Consider the following 15,639-nt stretch of genomic DNA (forward strand, 5'->3'; position numbering starts at 1 on the left):
TTCATTGATTTAAAGAAGGCCTTTGATTCTGTTGAGACGGAAGCGGTCATTGAAGCCCTAGCCAATCAGGGCATTCAAGCCCAATACATCAGGATCCTCCGTGAGCTGTATTGGGGATTCACTACCAGGATCTCACCATTCTACAAAGAAGTGATCGTTGATGTCAAGAGAGGGGTGCGGCAGGGTGATACCATTTCACCGAAACTCTTCAGTGCCACCCTCGAGAACATCATGCGACGACTGGAATGGGAAGGAATGGGAGTGAAGATAGATGGTCGGCAACTACACCACCTCCGCTTTGCTGATGACATTGTTTTAATAACACCAAACATCAGCCAAGCGGCACAAATGCTGGCCGACTTTGACCGTGAGTGTGGAAAGGTAGGACTACAGCTGAATCTTACGAAGACAATGTTTATGAGAAACAGCCTTGTTCCTGACGCCCCATTCGCTCTCAATGGAACGACCATCTCCGAATGCAACAGCGATGTGTACCTAGGTCGAGAGGTCAACATGAGAAATGACCTGGCACCCGAGCTGCGCAGGAGGAAGAGAGCGGCTTGGAACGCCTTCAAGAACGTCGAAGAAATAGTTAAGAGGACGAAGAACCTCCGGCTCCGGGCACATCTCTTTGATTCCACTGTTCTTCCTGCATTAACATATGCCTCAGAGACCTGGGCCCTAAGCAAACAAGATGAGAACGCCATTCAGGTCTCCCAAAGAAGAATAGAAAGAGCTATGCTTGGAATATCACGTTTCACTCAAATGAGAGAACGAATCCAGAGTTCTGACATCCGTCGACGATCAAGGATCAGGGACGCTGTCTCATATGCCAAGGTGTCGAAAATCAGATGGGCTGGTCACGTAATGAGATTTAAAGACGACCGTTGGACTAGAGCTGTTACTGATTGGATTCCACGGGATGTCAAGAGACCGCGTGGCCGCCCACCTACCAGATGGTCAGACTTCTTTGTCAAGATCATGAACGATCGGTTTGAGGCCCTCCATATTCCCAGAGCGAAGAGATGCCATTGGGCTACACTAGCACGCGACAGGGACAAATGGAGACGTTACTGGCGCCCGCTCAAGCAAATTGACGACTAACGGGAAGTTAAGTGATTAAGTGATTAAGTGACCAGTGTTACTTCAGAGAAATGCAAGGAATCATGCCTCGCCATTTGCCATAGTGCCTTCCTCTTAGCCTCAAATGAGCCTAAACTCTGAGGCGGATTTTTATGTTGGACCATTGATAATTACCTATTTTTCAGAAAGAGCCTAGAAATTCCAGTCTAAAATATAGGATGGGGCAGCCATAACAAGACTACTCACAGTAGGTTGCAAGGGAAAACAGAGTCTTCCTCTTTCATTATGTATCTCCTGTTCCCTCTTTTCTTGCACAACCTTTGTCTCTTTTCTTCTCTCTTTTGGACTTGCTGTTGTATTCTGAGACTCTATTAGGAAACTCATTTGCAAGAAAACTGGCTTGGAAGGAATTATACCTGTTTTAGCACAGTGGGTTAGGGTGTTTGCCTTGCATGCGGCCGACCTGGGTTCGATTCCTCTATCCCTCTTGGATAGCCTGGCAAACTATCGAGTATCCTGCCCGCAGGCAGAGCCTGGCAAGCTCCCCGTGGCATATTCAATATGCCAAAAACAGTAACAACAAGTCTCACAATGGAGACATTACTGGTGCCCACTTGAGCAAATCAATGAACAATGGGAGGACGTTGCTACAGTGCGACAGTTCCAGTGGATGCCAGCACTGCTCTGACTATTACCTCTTCTTAGGAATAAAAACAGGCCAAAGTTCAGTATATGGAGACAGGCAGGTAGATAGGGAAAATTGGCTCTTTGCATTTCTTATTTCTTATCAATTGACCAGTGTTACTGGCTATACCCCATGGCTATGAAATTCCTAGGGAGGAATAAAACCAATACACTAAGGCTACAACAGAGCACATCTTGTGAGCTCAGGAGCCTGCTGAGATTTCACCTGGTACCAAGGGACCTAGAAAGGCTGAACCCCACTCTGAGAGAAGCTCAGCAGGAATAAAGGCTACAAAAGGAATTTTAAGGAAACCCATCAACCACTACTAACTCTACCTCCAGATAAAATCTGCTTTTACTTTGTTGCGTGTCTACTCCTGAAGTTTTTTTCTGTGAAATAGAACAAAGACTTGGAAGCACTGGGTAAGGCCTAGGAAAGGACTTCTTTTCCTGCAAAGAGCAACTCTTTGCTCCAGCCTCCCTGAGAAATGGGGCGGGGGGATCGGGGGGATTAACTCCCTTATTGAGAAGACCAAGGTGAGTCTTGATAGTCACCTGGTAGAGCTGGCAGTGCTCTGGCCCTTGCCGCGAAGGGGCTCATCCACAGACTATCCATCTTATCCTTCCCAGCTGGTCCTGGGATGGCAGAGGCAGACAGGGAGGAAGTGACTGTCTTTCTCCTCTCTGCCTCACACAAGCCACCTGTGAGGGCCCACCAACTGTATCCCCAAGCATAAAGACAAGGACACTTCCTCCTTACCCTCCCCAAAATCTTAAAAAAAAAGATTCCTTGTGACTTTCCCTCAAAGGAAAACCCTTACTTTAAGTTTATAGATAAGAGACTATGCCCCAGGAAACTAGCCCACAAGGTCATTTTATTGTTCTTTCTGGCACCATCTGATCTGCAATTCACTCTTTATTTTGACAACATAGTCTGAGGGCATGATTCTGTCATCTTCCAGGATGCCACTTTGCTATCAATATAGACTATCACTGTCTGGATCTTTGAGTAATAGTTGAATAAGACCTTTGAAATTCTACCAACACCCTAATTAACTACCACTATACCTTCTATGAGAGTGGCTTGACTCTGCAACTGTACCTTTCTCCCGAATAATTTCTCCCTTGCATCATCTTCTGTGCTTTTCACAAGAAAAATAAATAAATAAGGTAACACTTGTCCCTTTGCTCTCTCCAAACAGGGCCAGGGAAACCTGCCCTACATACTTCCACACCACTTTGTGTGGGGTGTTTGTTATGAGAGATGTTTACTGCTCCCAGGAAAAGGATGACAAGCTCAGGGCCCTTTGCAAAGTAGAACTTGAAAATATAAATGTGAAAGAAATCGTTTTTGTTTTAAGAGACTCCCTTTTTATACAAGGTGCTAAGAGTCATTTTAACTCCCACAGCCAGGAAGACCAGTAACAAGTATTTGACCAACTCAAGAGGCAGCTATTTCACATAAGTGGCTGCTTCTTACAAGCAAGCCATTCCAGTGCTTCTATCCTGCCAGCTGCATGGATGCCCTGAGGTGGTGCTGCAGAAACTACACTTCAATAATACATCTGCTGACTTTCCTAGGACCTGTCAGTGTGCCTATTTATTTAAATGAGATGAGACTAGATCTCAGGTAATGAAGCAGGAGGGTTTCAGCTGGAGTAAGATTGTGAGCAGGATTTGAAGTGGGAGGTGAGGAAGCAACCTAAGACCCCAGGTAATTTAACGATGGTCTCTGTTCCAATCTGGGAACATCTTAACTCAAAAGCTTCTTAATCACACAAAGTTGATTACAGATATTAATTGACATGTTCGCTCGAAGGTAGAATGGGTTTTGGTTGCTCTAACATCAATCTACCTGTAATAGTGTAGGGCACTTGGCTTTTCATGGAGTAATACTATAAATATTACTACTCTGAGGAACTAAGTGGGTAAAAACAATTGCCTACTTGATAAACCAGGAAGTCAGCTAACATTCATCATAGATTTAAGGATGTTCCTGAAGCAGGCATGCAGAGAAGGGCCCCCATGGCAATGGTTTATTGGGAAGTAATAAAATCAACTAGCCCTAACACTGCTAAAAAACTCACTTTGTTGACATATAAATTAAGGTCTGATAAGACTTTTTTTCTGGTGCCGGCACAGACCCAGAGAAGTCCTGACCCCCTTCTGAAAAAAAGCTCCAGCAGGAACAAAGACCAGGAAAGAAATATTACAGAAAACCATTAACTATTCCCAACTCTTCTCCTTAGCAACCACGCTAGCAACTATTATCTCGGTAGAAAGTTCCAGGTAAGACAGGTTAGAAGTCCTATTAAGCCAACTTAAACAAAGAAAGTGCGTGCACATACTATCCAAGATGTGTATTATTGCTGTGCATGTCTGTGGTTCTGTAGGACATGTGTTTACCACATATCACTTCTTGAGATATATACTTTAATAATTTCATACTTTGATGCTAGGATGTGTACTGGGCCTCTTTACTCCAGAGAATCCTGTGTTCTCTCTCTTTCTCTCTCTCTTGTCTGTCTTCCTCTCTGTCTCTGTCTGTCTGTGTCTGTCTGTCTGTCTGTCTGTCTGTCTGTCTGTCTCTCTCTCTCTCTCTCTCTCTCTCCTTCCTTCCCTCCCTTCCTCTTTCCTGATGGCCCTCAAAACTTCCATGTAAACCAGATTTTACTTTACTGCCTCTCTCCTGAAATGTTTTTCCTGAGATGCCATGCAATGGACCTGAAAGGTGAATAAGGTCTAGGGCAGACTCTCCTTTCCTGCAAGGAGCAATGCTCACTGCAGACTTTTATCAGTCTTAGATTTCCTCCAGCTATCCCCTGGGTGGCAAAGGTGGATAGAGAGAAAACAGACTTCCTTCTTGAAGCTGCCGCCTCTCTCTTCCCCACTTCAGATGTCACTCCAGGGACCCTACCGGCATCATAACAAATTATATTTCTCCTCTCGCAGCCCAAACTATGCATAATCTAAACAATTTGTTAGCTTTCCTGAAACCCGGGGGGAAGAGCCAATTGTGTTGGCCCAAATGTATGCTGGTGTCAGGTGTGGAAATTGGTAGAAGAAAAAGTTTATTGTGGTTGATACAAATGAAGACAATGTCCAATGTTCAGCCTTCATCTTGTATGGCTAATGAAATTCCAGGTAACGGTGGGAATATGGTGGGTCCCCAGATCTCCTTAGGAATATAGTAGTCCTTGTTTCAAGTCCTCCTAGTTCAAAAATCCCCAGTCAGCCAATAGGTAGCAATATGATCTAAGAATGTTAAATATATTCAGTAATAATATATTAATAATAATAATAACAACTATAACACTATCATTTCACATATACACAAGTCTGTTATGCAATATGTTATCTGACCCTTTTACAACCTGTGAAATAGGATATTATTGGTGATAAAAAAGGGCATAATGTGTCTACAGTTCATGACTATGATGACAAACTCATGTCACCAGATTGATATTACTATGAATTATGGTTCCTCTGTTATGAACTGCATGATCTTCTTTAACATAACATCAACATCCCTGACTCTTATATTGATGTTATATCTAGTGGTAGGATTATTATGGGAACTGAAAAATGGTTAACAATTCTTTCTTCAGAAAAACTATACAAAGTCTACTGCAGAAAGCTTGGAGTAGAGAAAACACACTAATGAGATCCAGTGTTAAAAAATGTTAAAGAAAACCCTAAGGAACCTGGAGGAGAGCTACGTGTCTCACCCTGACTGCTTGTAATATTTACTGGTATCCCTGTACTGCATAATCCATAGTCCATGGAACCATAAGTGATTTCTGACCACACTGCAGCTAGGTGTAGATGACTGCCATAAATAAAGGAGTTGTGACCTCTCCCACCAGTGAGTACCACTAAATTATGGTGAAGCACATGGACATGGCTGGGAGATCTGACTCCTGGATAGAATATGTGAGAGAATCATAACAAAGTCCTCTATGAGCACTACAACTAAAATGTTGGAGAACACTGTAACTAAAAAATGTGATCACTAACAACACACATGGTAGGACTGCAATCTTCAGCAACCACCTCAATGGTTATGTACAATCTGTGGCAAAGACCACTAAATGGTGTGCACTATTGCTATGCGTGTTTATGGCCCCTGGTCATTCCAAGAAAAAAAAAGAAAGAGAAAACATAAGAAGAAGGATTTATTCTCTGTTTAAAGAATGTTTCACTGAGACCCAAAAAATCTAAAAGATGTATCCATGGCCACAAAAGTAGTAGATCACAGAACTAAACCAGAAATTAGAATTTTGAGCTAGTATGGTACTTTTTTTTATAAGCTCATTCTATTTTAGGAAATGTAAAGTCACAGGTTGTTAATGGAACCCTTGCTCTGTGAGAAGTCAGATAAAGAAAAATCACCCTCTTTTTTTCATTCCATTTAATCTTTTTGAATAAAAAGTATTTAGAATTATTTCCATTGTTGGATAAATTAAAATTAAACACTCTAGCTTCATAAAAGACAGAAACTTTAAATTTCATGCAGAGTGACTTCTAGAGATTCTTTGGCAAAGTAACGGGAAGAAAGACCTCTTAAAATTTTTTACTTGTCTGCGATCACCAGTCCTTCACTCTGGATTCTCACTTTGTTTTTCTCTATCAAGAGAGCCAAAAAAAGGGCAGGTCATACCCCAAATAGAATATGTTAATTCCCTCTCTCCATTTTGGAGACAATTTTAGTTGTCTTACTTATGACTTACATTTACCCTTAAAAACTTATTTTTCTCGTAGTGTAGACATTCCTGTAGTCCTAAGGAAATAAAATAGGGCAGTTATATGCTTACAGAGAAATGTTCATAGAGAAAAATAAAGAAAAAAATTTATAAAGTCTTTTCTAGTTTCTTTTCCACAATTTAGTTGATTGGCATGTGGGTTGAATAGGTTGTAGTTGTGAATATTTTATCAGATTTTTGACAAGACATCCATCTACTTTAGAAAGAAGCTAGATCTTAAATCACCTTAGACAGTTTTGCTTCTTAATTAGACTGTCAATACAGTTCCAGTTGTGAGATCTGGGTTATATTTGGATTCTAAGATTCTGAGATGAATGAGATCATTGAAAAGTTAAATCTGGCCCATTTAGTTCTCTTGATAGTTTACTATCTCACCTATACTAGAAGATTTGGGTAGTGGTGCAGCAACTGATACTGCTTTTAGGTGCACTTTGCATTACAGATTGAAATAGTATAGTTTGCAGCCTGAATCAAGAAACCAAAAGTTTTATTTAAACCAGCATATCTATCTATTCATCTATCTATTTCTCTGTCTATCTATCTATCTATCTATCTATCTATCTATCTATCTATCTATCGATTGATCTGTCTATCTTCCATTATTTCATTAAGACTCAAGACTTTCTATTCCTATTCAACTTCATGTTTTGGCTCTATTGAAATGATTTGTCACCAACTTCTTGGCTCTACTTCAGAGTTCTAATTAAATTTGAGGTCTTTGTTCTTTGTCTTGAAAACATTAATGAATAGTTAGTTAACTACTGAATATATGTTAGTTGATACAAAGTAGCTAGATTTATAATGACTGCAATTAAAATTTAATATCACATCTTCTTCTGACAGTAACTCATCTGGCATAAGAGATATGTACTGTCTTGAAATATTTGGGTCACTTAAGCATACTGCATATTGGTCTCCTCTATTTTTAGAAAATATCCTTTTTTTTCTATTCCTTCTAACTTCCTTCCTTCCTTCCTTCCTTCCTTCCTTCCTTCCTTCCTTCCTTCCTCCTTCCTCCTTCCTTCCTTTCTCCTTCCTTTCTCCCCGCCTCCCTCCCTCCCTCTCTCCCTTCCTCCCTTCCTTCCTTCTTCCCTTCCTTCTGTTTTCTTTTCCTCTGTTTTTTTTTTCCTATTTAAGCTTTTGGACCAAGTACTGCTGTACTGAGGGCTTACGCCTGACTTTGTGCTCAGGATTCATTCCTGGCAGTCTTCAGACTGTGTATGGTGTCAGGGTTGAACGCAGCTTGGCTTTTTCAAAGCAAGCATCTTATTTACTGTACTATATATCCAGACTGAAAAAAATGTCTTTTGTAAGGATTAGAAGAACGGTGAAGAAATAGCAGTAATTTAAGAAAAAAATATATGTTGAAACTCAAATTATTGAAAGACTCAGCAAGGCAAATTTATTTTTTCTATTAGACAAAGATAGATATATAAAGAATGGAGGGTAAAATGAGATACACCTTATTTTAATACATTTGCTCGAGCGGGCCCAGTAACATCTCCATTGGAGACTTTGTTGTTACTGTGTCTGGCATATCGAATACTCTCGGTAGCTTGCCGGGCTCTCCGAGAGGGGCGGAGGAATCGAACTTGGGTCGGCCATGTTGGCTGCATGCAAGGCAGACGCCCTACCCGCTGTGCTAGGTTCTGGTTAAATATAGAGATTTAGGAAAAAGTATTTTTTATATCTTTCTAATTTGATATGTGCCCTAAAATAACAACTTAAAATAAAAGCTGTTTTGAAATATAAAAAAGTAAATAAAGAGTCAGAGAGATACTATAGGGGTTTAGGTGCTGGTCTTGCACACAGCCAACTCTGACACAGTCTGGTCCCTCAAACACTGCCAGCAGTAGTTCCTGAGCACAGAACCAGAAGTAAGATCTGAGCATTTCTGGATGTGACCCAACTGGGATTAGGTGTCTGTAAAGAAAGTGTCTTTCCCCCATACTATCTCTCTGGCCCAATGTACATTGTATTATTTATAAAATGTAAAATTTTATATATAATATACTTTGAAAGGTATACTTTATATTGTTGTTGAGAACTTCCCAACATAATTAATTCACTATTTATTATTATAGCTATTTTATCAATATGCTGCAGAGACTATTATATTATTTTGTCTTTCTTCATACCTTATATTTTGCTTTTCTTTGTATGATCTTAACTTTTCCATTCTTAGCAGTCTATGTTTTGTTAGTAAATTTAATTTTTCTCTTTAAATTTCTTGAGAGTTGACAACTGTTGGCAAAAGGTTTTGTCCAGTGATCAATAAACCCTCAGTTTCATTTATTTTTTGCTTAAAGTCATTAATCTAGCATTTTTTCAACTTTTTCTTCAGTCTAAATTGGTTGTTCTTCCTGCTTCAAACTAAATTGGATACTTTTGAGGAGGATTTGATATCTATCTTTCACCTCAATTCTAGATGAATTTCCTGAGTTCTTAATCAAACTTCATTTTTTTCCCTCTTTGTTTGGATGAGTACACCAGTTAGTTTTCTAAAAAGAGTGCTTGGAGGTATATTTTCTGATTTCTTTTATATATAGAAATTGATGGAGAGAAATTACTCAATTATCTTCTGATTTAAGAATAAAGTTTGGTGAGATTAATAGTTTAAGGCTGAACATCATTTTCTATTCAAATTTTAAACAGATAGCTAAATTTTTCTGCAATAAATGAATAGAAAATCTAATGATGTTCCTACTCCAGTGCTTTGCAGGTCCCATTTATGGTCTAGTGTTAAGCAAAATGGGCTGGAGTGATAGCATAGCAGGTATGGCATTTGCCTTGCACACAGCCGACCTAGGTTCAATTCCTTCGTCCCTCTCGAAGAGCCAGACAAGCTACCAAGAGTGTCCCACCTGCAGGCAAAGCTTGGCAAGCTCCCCGTGGCATATTGGATATGCCAAAAAATAGTAACAAGTCTCTCAATGGAGACATTACTGATCCCCACTTGAGCAAATCCATGAATAATGGGAGGACAGTGCTACAGTGCTACAGTTAAGCAAGATCTTGTTTGGACTGTTTTTTACCCAGTCATTTTTTTTGTTATGAGGATATATATTCATTTATTCTTATACCTTTTCTTCCTTATTTGCCAGTTCCTTCCACTTAACTTTTTTTTCTGTTCTTTTTCATTATAAAACTTCTTGATTCTATTTTCCAATCCTTTTATTGATTTTTGTCCTGCATGTTGGTGACTATTTTTAAGTTCCAATACTTTATTTTTATTTTCTAAAAATCATATTCAATTCATATGGATACCTTCTTATTTCTGTTTTATGGTTGTAATACCTTCTCTCTCTCTCTCTCTCTATCTTTTTTTTTTTTTTTGCTTTTTGGGTCACACCCAGCAATGCACAGGGGTTACTCCTGGCTCTGCACTCAGGAGTTACTCCTGGTGGTGCTCAGGGGACCATATGGGATGCTGGGAATCGAACCTGGGTCGGCTGCATGCAAGGCAAATGCCCTATTCGCTGTGCTATCTCTCCGGCCCCTACCTTCTCTTTTTAAAATTAATAATTGAGGACCAGAAAGATAGATAAAAGGGCTGAGAAGATGCTCTGCATTCAAGAGATCCTGGTTTGTGGTTTGATCTCCAGTATTGCATAGTCTCCCAAGTACCACAATGAGTGATTCTGAGCAGAGCTCGGAGTCACCTCCAAGCACCATTAAAGGTGGACAAAACAAATATAATAGATTTGAATTTTAAAACTTTGTTTTGTTCCCTGTGATACATCTGTTTTTTAAAGTTACTTTTTTAAATTTCTGTCTTTATATAATGAAAGCTCTCTTCATGTATCTGGCAATGCTTGGCTATCAATTTGCATTGTGGAGTAGATACTGCATTAATGATAATGCATAAAAGATTTGATAGAAATATTAGATACACAGGAAGTTCTTCCTGACCTGAGGATTTCATAGTAGATTGACTAGTAAGTTTCATTCTTTCTTTAAGGTTAAACTGTTTTTCATAATAAAATTTCTTTAACCTGTTTCCTGCATGTTGCATGGGATATGCTGAGGGGGTGGTGGCTGAGGGCGGTGGTCTCAATATGGGAATAAAACAGGGAAAAAGGATATTGAATGTTTTCTTTTCTTTCAGCTACACAGTATTGCATGGTGTAAACATACCACAATTCACTTACCCGTTTACTTTTTCATTGGACATTTGGGTTTTTTCCATGTTCTGACTTAGTAGTGAGTGCTGTAATTACATGGTTGTGCATATATCTTTTGGAGTTAATGTTTTTATGTTTTGAGGGTCGACATCAAGAAGTGAACTCCATGTAACTCTATTCTTACTGCTTGTGAGAAATCTCCATACTGATGACCAAGACAGCATTCCTACCAATAGTGAATGAGATTTCAATTTTCACATTCCTGCCAATATTGATTGGTTTTAGTCCTTTTGTTACCTCCAACCATTGTCACTGGCACAAGATGATAATTCATTGTTGCTTTAATTTTATTTTCTTGTTAATGACAGTGATGGAGAGAATTCTTCTATATATTTACTAGCCATCCAGATATGTTCTACATGGAAATGTTTATTCTTCATTTCTTAAAGGGGTTCTTGGGTTTTTGTTGTTGGACTTTGTGAGTGACTTATATATCTTGGATATTGCTCCCTTATCTAATGTGATGAGTGTAAATATTTTCTCTTATTCAGTAGATCATCCTTTTATTTTAGCCAGAAATTCTTTGCTATGAATAATCTTTATAATTTGATGCAGTTCCTTTTGTTTGTTTTTTATTTTGTTATATTTTCCATTCAAAATAAAATCCTTGAAAACATCTCTGAGATACATAACCTAATGAGTTTTACTTAATTTTTTCCCAATGTATTTTATGGATCTAGTCTAATCTAGAAGTCTTTAGTCTACTCTGAATGAACTTTCGTGAATTGTGTGAAATACAAGTGCAACTGTTATGTGAATCATTTTACTTTAGAGAAATTGTGCCTGTATTATATAAACATAGGCTACAATGATTACAGTGCCTATGAAGTAGAATAATGGCATAATAATCAGTTTTGAGAGATAATTTAAATTATCTTAGATAAAAAATTAAGATTTATCTTATATCAGGTTAAGTGATAGAAAAACTCTGCTTCATTTATTAAGAGTTCTTTATTTTTAAAATAATTTTATTGAATCACAATAATATACACAGTAACAAAGTTGTTCATGACTGGATTTCAGTCATATAATGTCCCAAGACCCATCCCTTCACCAGTGCAAATTTCCCACCACCAATATCCCCAGTTTCCCTCCTACTTCTCACATCCCTGACTGCCTCTATGGGAGGTGCTTTTCTTCTCTTACTCAAGAGAGTTCTTTTAATGTTAATAAAAACAAAATGCAATAAGAAATTCCATTTGGATTTTTTTAAATGCAGACTTTTTCTCTTATTGTTATAATTTTTGTCTGTTGGGTTATGTTCAATGACTCTAAAAGATGAGGCATCTATATTCATGATAATGTTCAGTATATGGCAACAGTGTTCAGCTGCTCCGATAGTTGACCCCATCGTCATAAGGAGAATGAAACAGGAAAAAAGCTCATTTTTGCATTTTTCACTCTTTCATTCTTCTTATGGTTAATGCCTGTTTTGTTCCCTGGAGAGTAAAATGAAGGCTTCCAAAGTGCTAAGAATATTCAAAGACTTTCTCAGGAAGGGTCAACTTACAAAACAAGAGTTGCTGAAAAGTGAAATTGAACATATTCAGTCTGATAGGTAAACTTCAAAAAGAAAAATAGTCACGTTTCCTAAAGTCCTTCAGTTCATGCTTTCAGCATTTTGTGTTATAGCAAAATGCTGGGGAGAAGGCTGATTAAAATAGCGTATAGTCAGGGGCCAGAGAGATGACTCAAAGGGCAACAGCATACACTTTGCATACTGACACACGGGGGTTCAGTACCCAGCACTTCTTGGTCTCCTGAGGTGTATAGGAGTGACCTACTAGTACTGACCTTGGAATAGCCCTGGAGAGTTGCCAGGTGTGGCTCCAAATTTTTTTAAAAAACAAAGAAAAAGAAAAAAAATAAAGTGTTACAGCTGTCATAAGAAATTATTAGAGAGAAATTTTGAGTGCTGCTTGAAGGTAATTTGCAAAGCTAAAAACGTAAAGCAAAAGACAAAATGAAAAACCAAAGTAAAGTCTACAAGTTACAGAACAATGCCCATGTATGGATTTACAAGGTAAAATTTTGTTTGTTTTAGGACAGTGACTCAGATTCTAAAATTCTAGGAACACATGACTTCTTGTTTTATTATTTGCAGTCTTAGAGTATTTTCAGTTTTTATGGTGGTAAAGTTATAGTTTTTATAGAGTCAGTGATATACAAATAGTGCTTTATATTATTTCATCTGATTGACACACCACTAGTCAACTTCCCTCTAGTAATTGAAACATTAATGCATAAATAAGAAAAAAAAAGTGGGATTTTAAGTCAGGTTCCTAATTCCATTTTCTTACATAAAATTGAGGCATGTTCCTTTTCTTTCTTCAGTTGCAGTTGTGTGAGGGGAACAATGAGGGGAACAACAGCATGATGAACTTTTCTCCTCCCTCACAGTTGAGTGTGTTGAAACAAGAAGGTCAAGCAGAGGAAAAGGCTTTGAACATTAAGCATTTAGTGTCACATTCATTGATTTATAGAAAAAAGGGTACTTCTAACATTATACCTTTATGCTTAGCATGACTAATAATAGCTAAAATAATACCTGTCTTTCGGCATTTATTATTGCTTGTGCAGTTTTAAGGACTTAACCTGCATGAACTCTTTCCTAACAATGTGTGTGTGTATGATTTCTGTTTCTTTCATAGAAAGATTAAGTAATTTAACTAAACCACCCTATTGTTATCTTGTGCTTCAATCCTTAGCTCCACACACCACTACCCTTTCAAAAGTTGAAGAGCTTTTATAAACAAATGAAGCAACCAGATGGATGAGGAATTTCTGTGTTTTGTACTAGAAGTCCTGTTGGTTTTTCTAAAATTGTGAAGTCAACTGTTACTACCCACCCCCCTCTCTCTTATACACACACACTCAATAAAGTTAACAAAATTACTTATATCCAGAATAATATAGTATTTCAAATAAAATTTTAAAATTTAAACACTAGGTGAGTTTCCCTGTTATGAAGTATAGCCTAGTCAGTGCCTTGGGATGTGCTTATGGATTAGAAAGCTGGGTAGCAGCACCAGAGTATCCTTCCTCCTTTCCTTGCCTTTGCTTTTCACTTTGGCTTGTAATCTTGGAAAAGTCATTCTTGTTCTCTAGAATACCTTGTTGAATCTCTAAACTGAAATGGTAGAGTAGATGATCTATAAAACCCATTCTGAGTTTATTTTTCATTGATTTCTTTGAGTAGTCCTATTTTGTGTCCTTACAGAATTTCCCTCAGTTTTTATTTTCTGGGGTGGGTGGCTTTATTTTCACTAGTGGTCGGGGGAGAGTGGTTAGAAATGGAAACATTAGCTGTGCTGCTGGCAAGAAATGCCTTTATATTGCTTTCAGCATGAAGAAGACATACAAACAGAAGATACTCTAAGTGTTTCCCAGGCTAAGGAATCCAAGAAAAGGGAGGCAAGCTCACACATTATTCTCGTTTTCATAATTCCATTTCTGAATTCTCCTGCCAATATTTGTATGACATTTCATGTTTTTGCCACTTACAGGCATATGCACTTTAAAATGATGTTATGAGATGCTTCAGTGACTTCTAGCAGAAAAATGCAAATGAATGCAGATTTGTGTTATTATCAGCTTCATCAAAGAAAACAGGCAGAAGCAAGAACATTATTAGAGTTTGAGTGTATACTTGAATGGCTTCCCCAGAGGACTAGGGGAAAAACTCATCTTCCAATTTCTATTGAAGAGAAGCCTCAATTGCTTCATGTGGATTACATTTGTATACCACTTGTAATCCTCACCCTCAACTTCCCTCACTTCAATTTTCCCCCATACTTTCAATTTCTGAAATGTAATTTCAATAAACGGCTGACTTGAATCAAGACATTGAGGCATAAGCAGTTAATAAAAGACATGAATAACATAATAGAGTATTGGAAGAGTAATTTGCTCAGATGTCAAGATTTATAAATAGGAAAAATAAAAGAAAACTTCATTGTTAGTTCTCCAATTAGAAATAACTCAATGTGAAGAAACTTGGAACCTCTAGATAGATTTTTAACTAATTTATATAGTAAACCTAGAATATAGTTTGATATATCTTCTAACATTGTTCATTTACATCCACCTAAATTACTCTGAAGGGTAGTGTTTACTTCTGTGAATTCAACTAAATTTAACATATACTTCAGTGAATATAATGTTCTCAATAAACTAACTGAATGACTCCGAATCCCAACAAAATCAAAATTGGAAATAATCATTTGATAGCAGGCTGATATATGCGACCAGGCTTCTTTCAAACACCAAATCATGCATTCCAAGTGTATATTGCTAAGGTACTATTTAAAAAAAATCATGATCTTTTTACTGATCCCAAGTTTAGACTTCAAAGCTTTAAGGCCAACTCCTCAGGAGACAACTGTTGTTATAAAGAAATAAATAAAAGGAGTTGTGTTCACATGCTATTGTAATGGTAGATATAGGAGTGTGAGTGAATGGGGTGTCAGGTAAGCTAGTTGAATAAAATTAGTGTTTTTTCAATTAATCATTTTAAATCTCACCTACAGGAGATGGAGTCAGTCATACAGACAATAGAAATGGTTTGAGAGAGGGAGAGAGTAAAACTTAGAAGAGTGACCCAAGTCAGGTAACTTTCTCTTTAACTCTGTGCTCATGCCAGGACGGGCAGCAGCATTTCTCTGCCTCTCTCACATGGGGTCAGGCAGAGGGCAGTAAAGCAGCAGTTCTCACTAACATGGCCAGAGAACAAGGGAAAGCAAAGGAATAAAGAGCTGCCAGGCAATCAGCCTTGAGAGGCAGGATGTGGAGACCCAGAAATAGATGACAGAGTACCATGGTTTGGACCAGGAGGATAGCAGAGGACACAAACCATTACAGGAAACTGGGGCACAGAACAAATGACTGAATTTATGGACATTGAGGGTAAGACCAAGAAGGAACCA

Source organism: Sorex fumeus, unplaced genomic scaffold (assembly GCF_029834395.1).
Source record: "Sorex fumeus unplaced genomic scaffold, SorFum_2.1 ptg000043l, whole genome shotgun sequence".
NCBI classification, from domain to species: Eukaryota; Metazoa; Chordata; class Mammalia; order Eulipotyphla; family Soricidae; genus Sorex; species Sorex fumeus.